Raw genomic sequence first — 14323 nt, 5'->3', positions numbered from 1 at the left:
GCTGGAACTACAGGAGCCCGCTACAAGGCCAGGCTTTTTTTTTTTTTTTTGGCCGGGGCTCGGTTTGAACCCACCACCTCCGGCATATGGGGCCAGTGCCCTACTCCTTTGCGCATAGGCGCTGCCCTGCTGGGCTATTTTTTGTTGCCGTTGTCATTGTTTAGCCTGGGCCAGGTTTTAATCTGGCTCCCTTGGTATATGTGGCTGGTACCGTAACCACTGTGCTACGGGCACTGAGCCAACCTCAGACTCTGGGCTCAAGCCATCCTCTTCCTTCAGCCTCCTGGGTAGCTGGCACTACAGGCACCCACCCCAATGCCCGGGTAGTTTTTTTACTATTTTTAGTAGAGACAGGGTCCCACTTTTGCTTAGACTGGAGTCTCAAACTCCTGAGCTCAAGCAATCCACCTGTCCTAGCCTCCCGGTTTTCTAGGGTTACTGTGTCTGGTCAAAAGTATGATTTATAGTTACAGCTCACTGTAGCTTTTTTTTTTTTTCTTTTCTTTTTTTTATTGTTAAATCATAGCTATGTACATTAGTGCAATTGCCTGTACCCATTCTAAGATGCACCATAGATGTGGCCCCACCCATTACCCTCCCTCCACCGAAACCTCCCCCCTCCCTTCCCCTTCCTTGGCCCTTTCCCCATAGTCTTGTGCTATAGTTGGGTTATAGTCTTCATGTCACTGTAGCTTTTTTATTTTCATAAAGTTTTAGTTTTTTTTTTGTTTGTTTGTTTTATTTAGAGATAGAGTCTCACTGTATCATCCTTGGTAGAGTGCTGTGCCATGCCAACTCACAACAGCCTCCAACTCCTGGGCTTAGGCGATTCTTTTTTTTTTTTTTTTTTTTTTTTTTTTTTGTGGTTTTTGGCCGGGGCTGGGTTTGAACCCGCCACCTACGGCATATGGGATCGGCGCCCTACTCCTCGAGCCACAGGCGCCGCCCAGCTTAGGCGATTCTTTTATCTCAGCCTCCTGAGTAGCTGGGACTACAGGCGCCTGCCATAGTGCCCAGCTATTTTTTGTTGCAATTTGGCCAGGACTGGGTTTGAACCCACCACCCTCAGTATATGGGGCTGCCGCCCTACTCACTGAGCTACAGGCCCTACCCATGTTTTAGTTTTTTTAACTTGTAATAACACTTAACTTTAAATACAAATATATTGTCCAGCTAAATTTAAAAAAAAAAGTGTGTGTATGTATATATCTATTTTTTATTTTATTCTTTTTTTTTTTTTTTTTTTGTAGAGACAGAGTCTCACTTTATGGCCCTCGGTAGAGTGCCGTGGCCTCACACAGCTCACAGCAATCTCCAACTCCTGGGCTTAAGCAATTCTCTTGCCTCAGCCTCCCGAGTAGCTGGGACTACAGGCGCCCGCCACAACGCCCAGCTATTTTTTTTTTTTATTTTTATTATTTTTTTTTGGGACAGAGTTTCAAGCTGTCACCTAGAGCAACCTCCAACTCTTGGGCTCAAGTGATCCTCTTGCCTCAGTTTTTGTCCTATTTTTGGTAGAGACGGAGTTTTGCTTTTGCTCAGGCTGTTCTTGAACTCATGAGCTCAAGCAATCCACCTGCCTTGGCCTCCCAGAGTGCTAGGATTACAGGTATGAGCCACCACGCCTAGCCAAAAGTATTTTCTCTGCATCTTTATACACTAAGCATTTTTCTTTTTAGGCACAGTCTCACTTTGTTGCCCTTGGTAGAGTGCCATGGCATTACAGCTCACATAGCAACCTCAAACTCTTAGGCTTCAGTGATTCTCTGGCCTCAGCCTCCCAAGGAGCTGGGACAACAGGCGCACGTCACAACGCCCAGCTATTTTTTAGTTGTAGTTGTCATTGTTGTTTGGCAGGCCTGGGCTGGATTTGAATGCTCCAGCTCCAGTGTATGTGGCTGGCTCCCTAGCGGCTGAGCCTACACTAAGCATTTTTCTATTTTTAAAATTTCACATTACTTAGATTTTAAACCTTTTTGTTAAAAACTAAGACACGCACACATTAGCTTGGCGCCTACACAGAGTCAGAACCATCAAGATGTCACTAGGATGTAAGGACTGTTCAGCTCTATTATAATGTTAGCAAACCTTTGTCATGTATGTGGTTCACTATTGACTGAAATGTCCTTCTGTGACATTTGATTATAGCAGAATATTTTTCAGAATGAATGTCAAAGTCATGCTAAGTCTAAGATGTCAAAATACAAAATTGTAGAGTGCATGTAGTGGGATAGATTGCAAAGGGGTGCAAGGTTCAGTATCTTGATTACAATGGTTGTTTCAGGGATGTGTGTAGGTGTAAAAACTCAATTGAATTGAACACTCTAGATTCAATCAGTTATATGTAAATTCAGCCTTAATTAAATTGCTTGTAAAAATGCCGATGAAAAGATAACAGACACAAAAAACATAAACTGTGTAATACATTTGTATGAAATTCTAGAAATGATTAATGTGATAGGTACTGACAAAACGTTTCTTGGCATGGGTGGGGGCGAATTGGGATGGGGTGGGCATAATAGAATGCTTAAGTATTGTATTCTCTAAATCTTGATTTTAGTGTTAGTATAAATTTGTATATGAATTTGTCACAATCAGAATTTATAAATGATACCTTTTGTTGTATGTAAACCATACCTCATAGGTAATTTTTCAAAAGTTAGATGAAAGTCAAATGAGAAAAACATAAATGATTATGTAAGCACACAAAGTGGAGTGATCAGCAATACCTAAAGATTTTTCTTGTTTGTTTTTTTTTTTTTTTTTTTGAGACAGAGTCTCATTTTTCACCCGTGGTAGAGTGTGGTGGTGTCATAGCTCACAGCAACCTCAGACTCTTGGGTTCAAGTGCTATCCTCTTGCTTCAGCCTCCTGAGTAAGTGGGACTACGGGTGCCTGCCACAACGCTCTGCTATTTTTAGAGATGGGGTCTTGCTCTAGCTCAGGCTGGTCTCAAACTTGTGAGCTCAGGCAATCCACCTGCCTTGCCCTTCCAGAGTGCTGGCTGGCATTACAGGTGTGAGCCACCACACCCGGCCAGCAATACCTAACGATGTATGAAAAAGAAGAAACTATTCAGGGTCTCACTGTTGAAGAATTAAGAAGAATTCAGCAGGCAGTGGGTATGTGGGTCTATACTAGAGACTGGAAAGGAGAATATTACAGATGGAGATATGTGAAAACAGGAGTGGAGTAGTAAACAGACATGATGCTTGTGTTTTTACTCCAGCAGTGTGTTACTGGCATCAAGTAAGTCATCATACCATTAGTAGTTGCTAACAACTAGGATTCAGTCACATGTGTGTGCACGCCTGCGCAAAGCCTTCAGGCTAGTTCATTATATCTTGGGGTATGGGATTTTTGGTATGCCTTTTGTCTCAGACTTAAAGGAGATGACAGGAAAAATGGTCTTCAGAGATTAGACTGCTACAACCTCAATGATGTTGACCATTGTTACAAAGAACTTGATCTCCAGTGGTTTTATTAATATAGGTATTAAAGTATGATAGGAAGTTGGCTTCTGAAATGTGTTATGCATTTATATTTTTACATTTTATACTTACGATATGAACATTAATATACTTAAGGTATAATATTTTCTATTAAAATATTCTAATACAGTCTTGCTTATTACAGTTACATAAATGGAAATTAAGATCTTTTACTAACCCCCTGTCTCACTCAGTAAGCATTAAGCAGCTGCTTGCCCAGTGCTATTTTAGGCCTGGAAGATGTTCTGAGATGGATACTCCATTAGGGAGAGCTAAGTGCTATTACATTGGTTCTCAAAAATGTGATCACCTGACTAGTAGCATCAGTATCACCTTGAACTCCGTTAGAAATCTATTTTGGTGCCTTACCGTAGATCTCTATTGAAATTCTAGGATCAGAGATCAGCAGTTTTTGTTTTAATAAGGTTTCTAGATGATTATGATAAACACTAAAGTTTGAGAACCGCTAGCCTAATAAAACAGGACTTGAAACAGCTTAGGGATTTAGCACACTGAACTGAAAGCTATAATTTTTCTGGCCTCACTCTTTTTATTTTATTTTATTTTTTTAAGAGACAGTCTCACTATGTCGCTGTTGGTAGAGTGCTGTGGCATCACAGCTCACAGCAGCCTCAAACTCTTGAGCTTATGTGATTCTCTTGCCTCAGCCTCCCAAGTAGCTGGGACATTGTGCCGGCCACAATGCCCAGCTATTTTTTTTTTTTTCCCCCAATTGTAGTTCTTGTTTGGCTGGCCCCAGGCTAGGTTCAAACCTGCCAACTCCGGCGTATGTGGCTGGTGCCCTACCTGCTGAGGTACAGGCTCTGAGCCTAAATCCAGAATCTTTAGTGGGTCAAAGTCAGTTAGTGCATTGGCCTACTGTTCATCTTGCAGATCAACTATAATACTTTAAACAGATTGTCCATCTTATTTTTAATACTTCCGGAAAGTGAATAAGCCACAAACTGGAAGGCGCCCGTTATTCTTCCTCTTGTAGTTAGTCATCTCATTTTGTCAGTTATTTCCTAGTTAAATCTTGAATGTGTATTTCATCCTTTACTGACTCCCTCACCTCTACTTCGTTTGTACATAAGTATCTAAGTTGAATTTCCCCTCTGTTATCCCAGTATTAGCCAGGCAGAACACAGTACATTTCTCATATAGAAGCCAGTATCTAAGTAAGTAATATACTTTATAATAAATAATTCTATGCCAGAAAATTTGTATATATAAACTAGCTTCACTATCCTAGCTACCTAAACTGACACAGCTTTTTCATATTTAAAACAGGCACTGCTTTCTTTCTAGTGCTGAAATTAAAAACAGAGGTGTCATTGTTTTTAGCACATGATCTAGCTGCCCGTTGCTGTACATCTTACATTTGCCAAGTTAGGAAAAGAACTTGGTATCCTTGCTTAATGTCTTAGGTACAATAAACTAAGTTTCTTAACAACTGGCTGCAGTCTTGTAACTACCACATTTCAAAAGTAGGTTAAATGGCATTCACAAATCATCAAGAGCATGTCTGGTCTGTATGTTTGTGACTGGATGTACAGTGATGCTAACCATACTACAACAGAAAAGGACAACTTGTTTTCAAGTAATTGCCACGGGGTTTTTAGAAAACGTTTTCCTCTACAACTAAGCCATAATGCAAGTTTTCAACTTCTAGTTTTATTTTTTCCTCTTGATAAACAGTACAGTGTTTAAACAGTGCCAATGATTTGTCTTAATATTCTAGGTTAAGATTTTTTAATTTCAAATGCTATTTGTTTATTAAATTTCTATTCTATAGTTGTATATGTTGGGATCTGACTAGAAAATCAACTACTTATTCCAACAGAGAGAATCTAATAAAGAATTGGGGGTGGGAGGAAATAAAAGAAAAAAGAAAAAGAATTGTTAACTGGTATAAAGTTGTTAACTAGATAATTTAGAAGGCATGAAAATAACTCTAAGGTATTTCAGAGGAAGCAATTGTAAAAACAGCTACTATTGGCCAGGCCTGGTGGCTCACGCCCGTAATCCTAGCACTCTGAGAGACCGAGTCGGGTGGTTTGCTTGAGCTCATGAGTTTGAGACCAGCCTGAGCAAAAAGAGAGACTCCATGTCTACTAAAAATAGGAAAACTGAGGCAGGAGGATCACTTGAGCCCCAGTAGGAGGTTTCTGTGAGCTATGATGCCGCAGCACTCTATCCAGGGCAACAGCTTGTGTCTCTGTCTCTCACACACACACACACACAAAAAGCTACTGTTCCTATGAGTAGGGAAACCAAGGCAAGAATTTAAAAGTATTAAAGCTTAAGCATTAGAGCAGTGGTTCTCAACCTGTGAGTTGCGACCCCTTTTTACCAATGAAAATACATTGCAGCATTAGGAAGGTCAAGAACCACTGCATTAGAGGAAGGGCTTTGTGGACCTAACCTCAGGTAGAGGGCATTGCTTACTTAGTTCTCTCAATGGAGAGACTCAGATCTCTGGGGATAGGGCACTAGGGGACTGGTTTGTCTTTTTCCACAGGGGGTTACGGGTAAGAGGGAGGCTAGGGTTGAAAAAAGGGCAAGCTAGACTCTGTTACTGCAGCAGGAAGAAACTGTTGATACTGGGGTAAAGAAGCAAGTCTGGGATAATGCTCACAGGCACAGTGAAGTCACAAGATGAACATGAAGGAATAGGTCTCTTCTTCCCTAACCCCCTCCTGTTGGCAACACCTAAATGTGATTTGCAGATGAAGAATCCTAGTGTACCAAGGAAGGAGGATGAACTTAGAGGTGATAGACTGGAATTTACATACATCTTCAAAAGTTAGGGGAAAAACCTTAGTAGCTTCTTAAGGTCTAAGGTATAATAAACTATGTATAGATCTTCAACAGTTGCATGGACATCATAGTTACTAAGTTTTAGTAGGTAGTTAATGGCCAGGCATGGTGGTGTGAACCTGTACTCAGCTACGTAGGTGACTCAGGATGATCAGATATGATCATGCATGTGAATAGTCACTGCACTCAAGCCTGGGCAATACAGCAAACCTCTGTCTCCTAAAAAGAAAAAGAAAAAAAAGTCAGTTAAAAGCATATCAAGCATTTTTTTTTTTTTTTTTTTTTTGAGACAGACTCTCACTTCGTCACCCTCAGTAGAGTGCTGTGGCGTCACAACTCGTAGCAACCTCAAACTCTTGGGCTCAAGCGATTCTCTTGCCTCAGCCTCCCAAGTAGCTGGGACTACAGGCGCCCGCCACAACGCCCGGCTAATTTTTGTTGTTGTTGTTGCAGTTGTCATTGTTTAGCTGGCCCGGGCCAGGTTCAAACCCACCAGCCTTGGTGTATGTGGCCAGTGCCATAACCACTGTGCTACCGGCGCCAAACCCATACCAAGCATTTTATTTTCTGTATGTTTGGGTATATGAAGGTAGCAAAGTATAGACATTGTGCTTGCTTCAGCAGCACATATTATAAAAATTAGAAGGTAGCAAAGTGTAATTTATCTATATATCGTTGCCAGAGAACTTAGACTTCTTGTCAAAATGCTGTTAAGTTCTCTCAGTTCTATTTATATTTTCTTTGCATTGTTAAGAATTGAAAAGAACTTCTATCACTGTCCTGAATAATGGGTTAAAGTTATGACTTACAGTATTATTAAATTTCCATCCCATACTTGCAGATACTGATCTTTTTAAACTATTTGTTTTAAAATCGGAGATAGTTGCAACAAAATAAAACACTGATACTGATTTTGTTTTAGCAAACAAGTTCTCTAGAATTCTTTAAGTCAGTGTTTTTCAACCTTTTTTTCTCACAGCATACTTGAACCTATAGTTAAACTTCTGTGGCACAGTTAAATTATGTTGATCAACGAAGGAGTAAAAAAAGAATATACTTACTGTGCTTTGAACTTCTTGACCTTTAAAAATTTTCATGGCACGTCAGTTGAAAACATCTGATCTAAATTGAAGCCTAAATACTCTGCTTACTGCTTAATATCTCACAGTGGTTTCCTGTTAAATTAAGTATACACTGTTTAGCTCGACATTTAAAGACCACCACCTCATGCTATCGCAATCTGTTTTTTAAGTCTTATATCTAATTACTTTTGTTTGTTCTCTAGAAAGAAAGTAGGCCGACTTGCTCTCTAACCCTTAGCATGCACAGAACATAGCTAGCTGCCTCTACACTTTTGTCTCTGGTTAATCTTTATTTGGTGGTTCTCTCTCCTCATACTCCATGTGTCCCTTTCAAAATACCACCCCTAAGCTATTTGTGGTTATGGTACCTCAGTGAAGTCTGTTCTGATCTAAGCAACTACATATGTTATTTCCCCTCTTACTTTTCTCTAAGGTTTTAAAATGCTACTATAATTTTTACCCAGAGTTACCAATACCTCACTACAATTCTACTTGTTCTCTAAGAGTGCATTTCTTCATCATTCCCTTTAGAAAGTCTTCCCAGAATTTGCACCCCAGTCTCTATACTTGGTGATCCCTTTGTATCTTAGACATGCTGTGTCTAAGACCTGCCACAACGCCTGCCTATTTTTTGTTGCAGTTTGGCTGGGGCCAGGTTTGAACCCACCACCTTCAGTATATGAAGCCGGTGCCCTATTCACTGAGCCACAGGGGCCGCCCAGGAGAAGGTGTCTTAATCAAGTTTATGTTCTGACTCAGTGCCTGTAGCTTAGCGGATAGGGCACCAGCCACATACATAGGGGCTGGTAGGTTCAAACCCAGCCTGGGCCTGCCAAACAATAATGGCAACTACAACAACATCAAAAAAATAGCCAGATGTTGTGGCAGGCGCCTGTAGTCCCAGCTACTTGGGAGGCTGAGGCAAGAGAATCACTTAAGCCCAAGAGTTTGAGGTTGCTGTGAGCTGTGACGCTACAGTACTCTACTGATGGTGACATAGTGAGACTCTTGTCTTTAAAAAAAAAAAATCACGTTTATGTTTCCTGAAATGCCTAGTACAGAGGTCTTTATTCAGATACAGTTGAAATCATTTCTAGATATTATTAGCTCAGGGAGAGTCTAAAACACAAAAAAATTAACCATATCCATTGCATATTTAAGTTTGACTCATGCCATAATGATATTAGAGATACAGTAATCACCTTCTGAGATTTAAAAATAATCCAGTTGAGATGAATAGGGATAGATATAAAGAGGCTGCCGATACGGGGTTAATTTTCTTTGCTCAGCACTGTTTTTCTGTTGTTTTAAGTATCTGGCAGGCCAGTGAGACTCCCAGCTTGTTAGATTCAACTTACCAACACCCAGCTTTCTCTGCAATCTCCCATTGTGGTATGACAAAAAGTAAAAATAAATAAATAAAAAACAGCTAAAGACCCACTGGTAAGCCCATATAGGGCTCCTAGGTCTACCACTTTTCTACTCTATTCTCCTCTCATAATCAGATTTCTTGGAATATATATTTATACACGTCTACATTTCTCACTGGTAGGGGTTTATCAGGCTGAACTTCATTTAATGCAGTTCTGAGCACTCCTATAGGACAGGTCTGATCTTTACAGATTCCCTTAGTATTTGCTTATCTATGAAATACTTACATTTGCTTATTCCCCCCACTCCCCCAAAAGAAAGTTTTGCTGGATACCAAATTCTAGGTTGGCCATTATTCTGTTTGAGAAGACTGAGAATGGGGCCTCTGTCCTTTCTGGGTTGTAAGGTGTCAGTTTAGATGTGTACAGTTAGTTTGATGGGTTTTCTTTTGTAAGTTACTTGATGCTTTTGGTTTACAGTTCAAAGGGGTTTCCTCTTTTGTGTTAACTTTGGCCAGTCTGATGACTTGATGTCATGGCAAGTGCCTCTTGGTGATGAATCTCAGGAGTCTCTTGGTGCCTGTACCAGATATCTAACAAGACGTGGGAAATTTTCCTCAAGCATTCTCTCTAATAGGTTTTCTAGCCCTGTGTATTTTCTTCTTCACCCTCGGGGTGCTTATGGTTCTTATTAGGCCTCTTTACATAATCTCATATTTCTTGTAGGCTTCATACATTTCTCTTATTTCTCTGGTCTTTTAAGTTTGAGTGACTTGTTTAATTCAAAACTGTTATCTTCTAACTCTGCGGTTTTGGCTAGTCTATTTTTAAGGCTTTTCGCTGTGTTTTGTGTTTCCTAGAAGAAGTTTTTAATTTCCAGCTGCGCTTGATTCTTTTTTTTTTTTTTTTTTTGTAGAGACAGAGTCTCACTTTATGGCCCTCAGTAGAGTGCCATGGCCTCACACAGCTCACAGCAACCTCCAACTCCCAGGCTTAAGCGATTCTCTTGCCTCAGCCTCCTGAGTAGCTGGGACTACAGGTGCCCGCCACAACACCCGGCTATTTTTCGGTTGCAGTTTGGCCGGGGCTGGGTTTGAACCCGTCACCCTCGGTATATGGGGCCGGCGCCTTACCGACTGAGCCACAGGCGCCACCCCGCTTGATTCTTTTTTAATTTCAACTTGCTTGTTCATTCTTCTTCGTTTGAAGTACTTTTTTGTTGTTGTTGTTCATTTTCTTCTTTTTTTAAATGTTCTCCCTCTGCCGATGCTCTGTCCCATTGCCTTGTCCCATTGCCTCCCCAGTAGCTGGGATTACAGACACCCACCACAACGTCTGGCTGTTTTTCATGTTAGTAGAGACGGGGTCTTACTCTGGCTCACTGCTGCTCATACTGGTCTTGAACCTCTGAGCTCAGGTAATCCACCAGCCTCAGCCTCCCACAGCACTAGGACTACAGGCGTGAGCCACTACGCTCGGCCTTGATTCTTTTTTTATTTATTTTTTAATGTTCCAATTTCTTTAGTAAATTTTTCATTCATTTCCTATATTGTTTTTTGTGGTTTGTGTTGAATTTCTATTTTCTCTTATATTTCATTGAGCTTCCTTACAATTTGTATTCAGAATTCTTTGTCAGTCATTTCAATATTATTGTTTGGGTTCTTTTCTTTTGGGGGTGTCCTTTCACTCTCAATGTATTAGGAGATTGTCTGCTGATTCCTTATCATCTGGAGCAGCTTTTGCTTCTTACTTCTGGATTTTCTTTAGATAGTGTCATGCTCAGTTTTGTCTCTGAGGCAGTGGGTGATGTTTGTGGGCAAAACTTGACCACACCCTATATGATTGAGTCAGCGAACTCTGTCAAAGCCATGCAATTAACCTCATGCAGTAGGTGGTGCTTGCTGAAGGAATAAGCTACAATGTTTTGGGGTCTTATGACTGGCTCTAGCCCTTCAGACAAAGTACTTATTAATTGCTCCAGGTGGTGGGTTGGGCACTGGAACAACTTAAAGAGTTCTAATTCTCTCCCACAGCAGAGGTGAGTGGGAGGGTGACCTTGGGGTGGGGGGATGGGGTGCCACTGGGTTGAGTGAGCTTGCCCTCAGAATCCACCAAAGCTGGTCAGTGTCTTAGCAAGGTTTGCCCCCAGCTTCAAAGCGACGCTGCCAAGGATCGGCTATAGTGGCCACACTAGCGGGGGGTGGGATGGGGGTGGGGACCAGGGTACCCTGTACGCTCACTGCATTTAGGACCCACACTGCACTTTTCCCTCTGACCTGCCACTCAGACAGCCTTTGCTCCTAAATTCAGTCTCTCCTCCTTGTCTCCAAGGAATGCAGCTGAGACCTGGGGGTACTGGATCTGGCCTGCAGGCCTATGTCTAGGTGCCCAAAGATCAATCCCTAACCATGCCAGAGAAAAGCATGCTGGTCCTAAGGAGCTCAATCACATCTGACATCCCTCCACCTTAGGGCTGCTTGGCAGGGAGCTCACAGTCAGAGCACCCTCAGTTTGCTGTAGGACCTTGAGGAAAGGTCTGAGCTCTGCTTCCTACGTGGAAGCCCTGGTATAGCGGATGCACCAATGAGAGAGGAAAAGCATTTCCTGTCAGCCAGCCCAGTTGTCTCTCAGCAGCCACAGGAGGGCAAGTGGGGGAAAGAAGCCAAATGAAAGAAAGCCAGCACTGTGGTCATCTCTGTCCTCTCCAGAAGGTAGCCCATTCTAGGCTCTGGGGTCATGCATAGTCCGTGGGACCCACTGGACCCTCCTTTGGCTCTTGTGATCTGGGCTAAATTTGGGAAATTCTCCTGCAAAAGAGAAATAGCCAAAAGAAGAGTTGTTTTAACAAGGTCCACACAGGATTCTCTCTACTAAAATACTAAGTTCTTTCTAATGTAGGAAAGATATCTGTTATGTGGAAATTTCATCTCCTGCTTAAGAAACCTACATTTCTCTTATTAAAAATGTATGGCATTGAATTGGAGAGATTTTAGATTGCCTGGTTTATGGCAGTCAGTGTGCTAGTGGAAAATAAAAAAAACCTATGCAGCCTCTTCTCTAAGAAGAGGAAATAGTCAATGTTAAATATTTTCAAGTTCACAAGCTACTGTAAGGTATGATTCTCATAAGTACTGTGAAGGAAATGTGGTAGGTGTTGCACTGAAGAATGTATAAAGGAAGAGTCAGGGAAGGATTCCATGAAGCTGAAATCTGAAGATGTGATGGAAGTTAACAGGCAAAGGGAGTTCACGTCTTACTCTAGGACTGTTGTTGCTCAGTTCGGTGATCTTCCTGTTGTTAGGTCCATGGATGCTATAAATATTTGTCATCCTCCAACTCTATGCAGTGTATAACAAGGTTAATTTCTCCTTTGAGTCTTGCTGCGTCTTTGATTCGCCCCATCTCTGGCTTGGTTTCTGTAGTTTCCTATTCACCCAACTTCAGAATGTTAGAATTCCTTAAGACTTAGTTACGAGCTTTTTTCTCATGACTTCCTTAGATGTCCTATTTACTCTTATTGCTTTAAATGCCTTCTGTGTGTCAGTGATGCCCAAATTTCTATCTCTGGCTATAGCCATTGCAAAGTTATAATTTTAACACATGCAAGACTAAATTCTTGTTCTTCTCCTTTGCCATTGTTTAATATTCGTGGAAACTCTTCATGTAAGTGGCATTATATTGTTGCTTCAAGACTAAATAGCTTTTTTGGGGTGGCGCCTGTGGCTCAGTGGGTAGGGTGCCAGCCCCATATGCCAAGGGCGGGGGTTTCAAACCTGGCCCCAGCCAAATTGCAACAAAAAATAGCTGGGCGTTACGGCGGGTGCCTGTAGTCCCAGCTACTCTGGAGGCTGAGGCAAGAGAATCGCCTAAGCCCAAGAGCTAGAGGTTGCTGTGACATTACAGCACTCTACCGAGGGCGATAAAGTAAGACTGTGTCTCTAAAATAAACAAATAAATAAAAGTTGCTTTTTAAGTTTCCTCTGGCTTAAGGCTGTTAAATTTCAAGTGATCAAAATTTTATTTTCAACTAGTCTTTTAATTCTGTTTACTGCATTGCTTAGAGAATATTTTTGCTTTAAAAATGCATTACAAGGCTGGGTGTGGTGGCTCACGCCTGTAATCCTAACACTCTGGAAGGCTGAGGTGGACAGATTGCCCTGAGCTTACAGGTTTGAGACCAGCCAGAGCAAGCCCTCATTTCTAAAAATAGCCAGGCGTTGTGGCAGCCTTCTGTAGTCCCAGCTGCTTGGGAGGCGGAGGAAAGAGAATCACTTGAGCCCAACAGAGTTTGAGGTTCCTCTGAGTTATGATGCCACGGCACTCTACTGAGGGTGACAAAGTGAGACTCTGTCTCTTAAAAAAAAAAGCACGTTTTTTGAGACAGAATCTCACTTTGTCACCCTCAGTAGAGAGCTGTGGCATCACAGCTCACAGCAACCTCTAGCTCTTGGGCTTAGGCAATTCTCTTGCCTCAGCCTCCCGAGTAGCTGGGACTACAGGCACCTGGCACAATGCCTGGCTATTTTTTGGTTGCAGGGCCAGGTTCAAACCCGCCACCCTCGGTATATGGAGCCAGCACCCTACTCACTGAGCCACAGGCTCCGCCCAGCATTACAGATGTTTTAGCAGCTTATTTATACATGATCAATGCAATGTGGGTTAAAATTTGGCCTGTTTTTTTAAGAAATATTATCCTAATGTGTTATTAACTTCTCATTTAATTTTTTTGAGACAGAGTCTCACTAGGTCACCCTCCGTAGAGTGCTATGGCATCACAGCTAACAGTAACCCCCAACTTTTGGGCTAAAGCGATTTTTTTGCCTCAGCCTCCCAAGTAGCTGGGACTACATGTGCCCGCCACAATGCCTGGCTATTTTCTTGTTGCATTGTTTAGCTGACCCAGACCTGGCTAGAACCCACCAGCCTTGGTGTATGTGGCTGGCACCGTAACCACTGTGCTATGAGCACCGAGCCTTCTCATTTAATTTTTAACAATTCTGTCTCTGCATATAGTAACTCAGGATTGTGCACATACAAATGGTATATTGCTATTCTTAATGAATTTCTCCTTTCTTTTATATTAAAACATGACTGTATAGTGTTTTCTTTTCTTTTTTTTTTTTTTGTAGAGACAGAGTCTCACTGTATCACTCTCCGGTAGAGTACCGTGGCGTTACACGGCTCACAGCAACCTCTAACTCTTGGGCTTACGCGATTCTCTTGCCTCAGCCTCCTGAGCAGCTGGGACTACAGGCGCCCACCACAACGCCTGGCTATTTTTTTGTTGCAGTTTGGCCGGGGCTGGGTTTGAACCCGCCACCCTCGGCATATGGGGCCGGCGCCCTACTCACTGAGCCACAGGCACCGCCCGACTGTATAGTGTTTTTAAATATACTTTTATATTAATATCATATCTTTTGTGAATTTTGTTTTAACATTCACCTTGTCTAGCCCTGACAGTTATTTGATTTTTCAGCTTTCCTTTTTCCTTTGGTTTTAGTTGTGACTCTTAAATGTAATGCAGAGTTAGTTTTGTCTCTTAGGGTTTTTCTGTTTTGTT

General features: G+C 41.8%; 1 protein-coding gene across 1 annotated transcript in view; it reads left to right on the top strand.

The window, feature by feature from the left end:
• JMY (junction mediating and regulatory protein, p53 cofactor) overlaps positions 1 to 14323 on the top strand; it is a 111786-nt gene that overhangs the window by 47184 nt on the left and 50279 nt on the right. The gene's annotated exons all lie outside the window — the stretch shown is intronic.

This window comes from Nycticebus coucang, chromosome 1 (assembly GCF_027406575.1).
Source record: "Nycticebus coucang isolate mNycCou1 chromosome 1, mNycCou1.pri, whole genome shotgun sequence".
NCBI classification, from domain to species: domain Eukaryota; kingdom Metazoa; phylum Chordata; class Mammalia; order Primates; family Lorisidae; genus Nycticebus; species Nycticebus coucang.
This window is presented reverse-complemented; position numbering and strand designations above follow the sequence as displayed.